This window comes from Thamnophis elegans, chromosome 12 (assembly GCF_009769535.1).
Source record: "Thamnophis elegans isolate rThaEle1 chromosome 12, rThaEle1.pri, whole genome shotgun sequence".
In the NCBI taxonomy this organism is placed as follows: Eukaryota; Metazoa; Chordata; class Lepidosauria; order Squamata; family Colubridae; genus Thamnophis; species Thamnophis elegans.
Window position 1 is genome coordinate 8,366,413 of NC_045552.1, and position 6,351 is coordinate 8,372,763.

Sequence of the window (6,351 nt, forward strand, 5' to 3'; positions counted from 1 at the left end):
CAGGGCTCTTTTGCAATAATCCAAATGAAAGGAGGCTAAAATACATGTTGAGGAGGAAGAAGGAGGAGGAGGAGGTTAGATAGATACAGATGCAGATTAACAGAGTTGGAAGGACCTTGTAGATCATCTAATCCAACACACACACACCCCGCCCAAGCTGGAGACCCTACATCATTTTTGACAAATGACACTCCAATCTATTCTTGAAAGCCTCCAGTGATGAAGCTCCCACAACTTCTGAAGGCAACTTCTGTTCCATGGGTTGATTGCTTTTACTGTCAGAAAATTTCTCCTTATTTCCAGGTTAAATCTCTCCTTGTTCAGTTTCCATCCATTATTCCTTGTCTGGCCTTTGGATGCTTTGGGAAATAGCTTGACTCCTTCCTCTCTGTGGCAGCCCCTAAAATATTGGAATACTGCTATCATGTCTCCCCTAGTCCTTCTCATCACTAGACTAGCCATGCCTAGTTCCTGTAATCATTCTTCATATGTTTTAGTCTCTAGTCCCCTAATTATCAGAACAAGCTCTTGACAAGATTTAAAACCGAACTCTTTCTATTGGGAATAATACCAGAAACATACAACAAGGACTTGAAATATCTGATCGTGAATGTTTTAACAGCTGTTAGAATTGTATTTGCCAAAAATTGGAAAAACTAGAAAGTACCATCACAGGAGGAAACTATCAGGAAAATAATGGAATGTGCCGAAATGAGTAAGCTTACATTTGAAATTAGAGAACAAGAGGATGAGCAATATTATAAAGTGTGGGACTTGTTTTACCAATGGTTGGGGGAAAAAAACCTGGGAATGAAACTGTTTACTTATGTTGTAATAATTTTTTCTTTTTTGTCTTTTTTATTTTTTTCTGTTATGATATAGAGTACTACTTATATGATATATAAAGGACAATAATGTTTTTAATGTATAAGAGTGGGATGATTTGAATACTTTGGTATAAGGTTTAGGTTTAGGTTTAATTTATTTGTATGCCGCCCTTTTCCCTAAAGGGACTCAGGGCGGCTCACAACTCAAAAAAAGGGAGGGGAAATACAAACAGAGTTACAAAAACATAAAACCATACATTGTTAAAAACACAACAATCATACCATTCGAAGTCGAAGTGGGGCAGTGAGTCTTTAGCCCCAGGCCTGTCGGAACAGCCAGGTTTTAAGGGCTGTGCGGAAGGCCTGGAGGGTGGTGAGGGTACGAATCTCCACGGGGAGTTCGTTCCAGAGGGTCGGAGCAGTCACAGAGAAGGCCCTCCCCCGGGTAGTCGCCAGTCGACACTGGCCGGCTGATGGAATTCGGAGGAGGCCTAGTCTGTGGGATCTAATTGGTCTGGTGGAGGTAATTGGCAGTAGGCGGTCTCTCAAGTACCCAGATCCAATACCATGAAGGGCTTTGTAGGTGACGACTAGCACCTTGATAATTGTATGTAGTGACCATTTCACATTAGAAAGATCTTTGTATATTAAACAGATCAATGATGATGTAAGGAATAATTGATATATACATGAATTGAAATATTTAACCACTGTATGGATGAATAATTAATAATGGGAAACCATTCTTGGAATTTTGGATGATTGGAGACATTATTGAAAATATGAATGCTTTATTATAAACCAATGGGAATTCTTTGTGCCAATCTTCGCTTTTACTCTTTAGAGATAGGTGATACTATAATAGTTTAAAGACGCATTTGATAGATAATTATGAATTCAAGGAAAAAAGGATTGTTACAAATGAAATGATATTAATGGTAATCTGAACGTACAATGCTCAATGACAGCGAAACATTCAGCTATGTTTAATGTGAACCAGTGATGTTAATCCTAAATTTAAGAATTGATGCACAAAAACTTGTAACCAAACGACATGCTTGATGAAAGGAAAGTTGTTCTTCTTTTCTTGTCTTGCTTTGTTTTGCATGTTTTGTTTTGTTTAAAAAGAATAAACATTAAAAAAAAAAGATTAGCTGGCTAAAGCACAAAAGTTTTAATTCACAATTTCAACTCTTTCTTACGGACCTTTTAAAAAAACCCTGAATGCTTAAAAGTCATTGATACAATGATTCATGTTTGACTTTCTTATTTCTGCAGATCTTCACTACTAGAAGAATTGTCTACCACCTGTTCTGCTTCCTCAACTTCATCGTTGTCCTGATAGTCATTTTAACTCCCTTTTGGCTCTGGAGTAATGTTCAGAATGAGTTTATCTTTATGGGGCTATGGCTCAAATGCGATAACTCTGGTTGTCATAAAATGTATTTGCCAACGGGTAAGGCACGCAGCAACTTTTAATCAAATTCAGTAATCTGTCTGATTGAGTTATAACGTAATCTGGATTCCCAGGAGCGAGGGATTACAGTCCAGAGGGTGAAGAACATAGAAAAATAGGGTTGGAAGGGACCTTAGAAGTCTTCTAATCCAACTCCCTGTTCAAGCAGGAGGCTCTATACCATTTCGCACAAATGGCTGTCTAGTTTCTAGAGCCGAGGTGCCGCAGTGGTTAAATGCAGCACTGCAGGCTACTTCAGCTAACTGCAGTTCTGCAGTTCAGCTGTTTAAATCTCACCGGTTCAAGGTTGACTCAGCCTTCCATCCTTCCGAGGTGGGTAAAATGAGGACCTGGATTGTTGGGGGCAATATGCTAACTTGTAAACCACTTAGAGAGGGCTGAAAGCCCTATGAAGTGGTATATAAGTCTAACTGCTATTGCTATTGCTAGTGAACACTCCCAATGATGGAGCACACCCACAACTTCTGGAAGCAAGCTGTTCCACTGATGGATTGTTCTCACTGCTAGGAAATTTCTACTTAGTTCTAGGTTGACTCTCTCTTTAATGATATCCACCATTAGTTTTTGGCCAGTACTCGGGTATTTTGGAGAAGAGGTTGATTCTCTGGGAGAACTATTGGAAGACTGCTACTATCTCCCTTTTAATCTCAATCTTTATTTATTGACTAGCCCTTGGGCCATATCAAACAAAGTCTTAATCCTTCTCTTCGTTTGACTTGACATAGCTAGTTACCTCAGCCGTTCATCATACGCTTTAGCTTTCATACTCCTTATTATCTTTGTTGCTCTTCACTCTAGTCTTTCTAAAGGTCTTCAAAGGTTGCAGGTGTCATATCACCCAAAGAGAGTTTAGTAAAGTTATTTTTACTTTGGAGAAAAACACAGGTTATCCTATTAGCTAGCCTATCTGCAAGCTAAAATACTGAATTTGGAGCTTATACAGGTTATCCTATTAGCTAGCCTATCTGCAAACTAAAATACTGAATTTGGAGCTTATACAGGTTATCCTATTAGCTAGCCTATCTGCAAAATAAAATACTGAATTTGGAGCTTATAGAATAGAATAGAATAGAATAGAATAGAATAGAATAATTTATTGGCCAAGTGTGATTGGATGCACAAGAAATTTGTCTTTGGTGCATAGGCTCTCAGTGTACATAAAATAAAAGATACGTTTGTCACGAATCATAAGGTACAACACTTAATGATAGTCATAGGGTGCAAATAAGCAATCAAATCATACTAGGAAGCAATCAATATAAATTGTAAGGATACAAGCAACAAAGTTACAGTCATTCAGTCATAAGTGGAAAAAGATGGATGATAGGAATGATGAGAAGATTAATAATAACAGTAATGCAGACTTAGTAAATAGTTTGACAGTGCTGAGGGAATTCGTTGTTTAGCAGAGTTATGGCATTCGGGGAAAAGCTGTTCTTGTGTCTAGTTGTTCTGGTGTGCAGTGCCCTATAGCATCGTTTTGAGGGTAGGAGTTGTAACCATTTATGTCCAGGATATGAGGGATCTGTAGATATTTTCACGGCCCTCTTTTTGACTCATGTAGTGTACAGGTCCTCAATGGAAGCCAGGTTGGTAGCAATTGTTTTTTCTGCAGTTCTAATTATCCTCTAAAGTCTTTTATCTGTCTTGTTGGGTTGTAGAACCAAACCAGGCAGTTATTTAGTTCACAGGTGGCAAATATTTAAAATATACCCATTTTATTTGTGAAACGTGGTGGAAAGGCACTTGGAAGCCTATGGGGAGATAGTATATGTGACAGTGGTGGGATTCAAATAATTTAACAACCAGTTCTCTGCCCTAACGACCAGCGGGATAGTTGTGGCTCGGTGGTCATGTAACCGTGTGGGCGTGGCCAACTCAATGTCACTCAGGTCGATGGGCGCTTCACCTTAGCTGTTACAATGTAATAAGGGTTAACCAGAGAGGCAGTTTCTGTAAGGAGGGCAATAAAGATTAGGCTAGAAACAACACCAGAATGTTTCCTTCCTGCCTTCCTTACAGGATTAGCCCTGTAAAGTGGGGAAAAAACAAAAGGAGATTTCTTCCAACAACCAGTTCTCCGAACTGCTTAGAAAGTTAACAACCGGTTCTCCCAAATAGGTGCGAACCGGCTGAATCCCACCACTGATATGTGACATGTGATGTGCGCTGTCATTGTTTTTATACCATTTTGGCTCAGGAATCCTTAACATATTATCATGCAATATCTCTTCCTCTTCAGTCCATCCAGGTATGCTACAAACTGTCCGGTGGTTTTCACTATTGGCCTTCATCAGCTCTTTAATTTCCCTGATTTTATCGCAGGACAACCTCACCCAATTCTTTCATACGCCATTCCCTAAGAGGGTGTTTTCTTTCCTGGCTAATTTCCTAGCAGGTATTGGCGCGTGGGTGGGTGGGTAGGGGAAACGCAATGAAACATCTCAAATGATTAGCCGTTCAGGTCTCGGGTCAAAGAAAGGGATGCAGGGCAAGAGACAGGAAGGCAAGCAAGGGAGATAAAAATGTTATCTTAGTAGATATTTCGGTTAGCTGACAGGTTTGATCATCAAAAGGAGCATTAGGGAAACCCCCCTTTCAGTAGGTTAAAAACTGTTGCATTGGGGGACATTGTTGGTGTTGAGAAGCAAGCAGGCTACCAGGGAGGAGGGGTTAAGCGCAGAGCTAGTTTGGAATCACTGTGCAATTGCAAAAGGGCTAGGACCACCCTCTCCCCATGTTCCTTGGAGCCATATCTAATTGTTGCCAACGATAGGCCACCAGGCTGGTGTTCTGACTGAGGCTTCCCAAGAGCATGAAGCAAACTCCTGGTCCCGACAAAACCCCCTTTTATTAATTGACTGTGAATTCTGCTCATTCACATCCAGCAAAGTCTTTCAAAGGAGGATTTACAGTCACAGACCTTATCTGGCTTGGAGAGCTGCCAGGCCGATATCTGCAGAACTTGGCAAGGAGCCTCGGAGAGTCACGAACCAATTAAGCGAACTAATGGTCTCCTGCAAACTCCACTCCCTTTTCGCCCCTCTTTTATTTTCTCGGGGGGGGGGGGCATTCATTGTCCACCTGTTGGCCTTACTCCTGTTGACTCCTATTCTTTAGCTGTTCCCTTCATGTAGCAACTCTGTGCAATGCGCACACTGGGAACAGGCTCCAGCTGTTCCTCTGCCTCACTGATGTCTCACTCTGAAGACAGCTCTGGCCCCCTCTCTGCCTCCGACACAGAGCCCTCATCAGAGCCTTCCCCAGACTCCAGGACTGGCCCATGTTCCTCCCCAACCTCCTCACTGAATCTGAATCTGCTGCCAGCTCTTCTGGCCACTGAGAAGATTGAGAAGATTTATGTATTATAGACGGAACATAATAAAGTAGTTAGCCCAAACTCTACAAACGTGGCTCTGGTTGTTCAGGTCTCCTAGTTGGTGGTGGAAGTCAGAAAGATGGAATTAAAGGGAAACCAAAGATATTGATGGGTTGAAGGTGAGAGATTCACGGAGGGACAAAGCTCGCCAGCTGGGACACAACCATTGGGCTTGAACCACAGGCCAAACCTCCACTAGGTCAATACGATCCCATAGATTAGGCCTCCTCCGAATTCCATCAGCCGACCAATGTCGGCTGGCAACTACCCGGAGGAGAGCCTTCTCGGTGGCTGCTCCAACCCTCTGGAACGAACTCCCCGTGGAGATTCGTACCCTCACCACCCTCCAGACCTTCCGCAAAGCCCTTAAAACCTGGCTGTCCCAACAGGCCTGGGACTAAAGATTTCAACCCCACTCGAATTGTATGACTGTTGTGTTTTTAATGATGTATCGTTTTTATGTCAGTGACTCGTTTGTACTCCCTCCCCTTGAGTTGTGAGCCGCCCTGAGTCCCCCCAGGGAAAAGGGCGGCATACAAATAAAGCATCTCAATCTCAATCTCAATCTCAAACCTCTACCCCCTCCCTCCCAAAGGCTTGGATTTTTTTTATTATTCAGCATTTAACCTGAGTAACCCAGACACTGTATTTGTATGGTAGGGGAATCA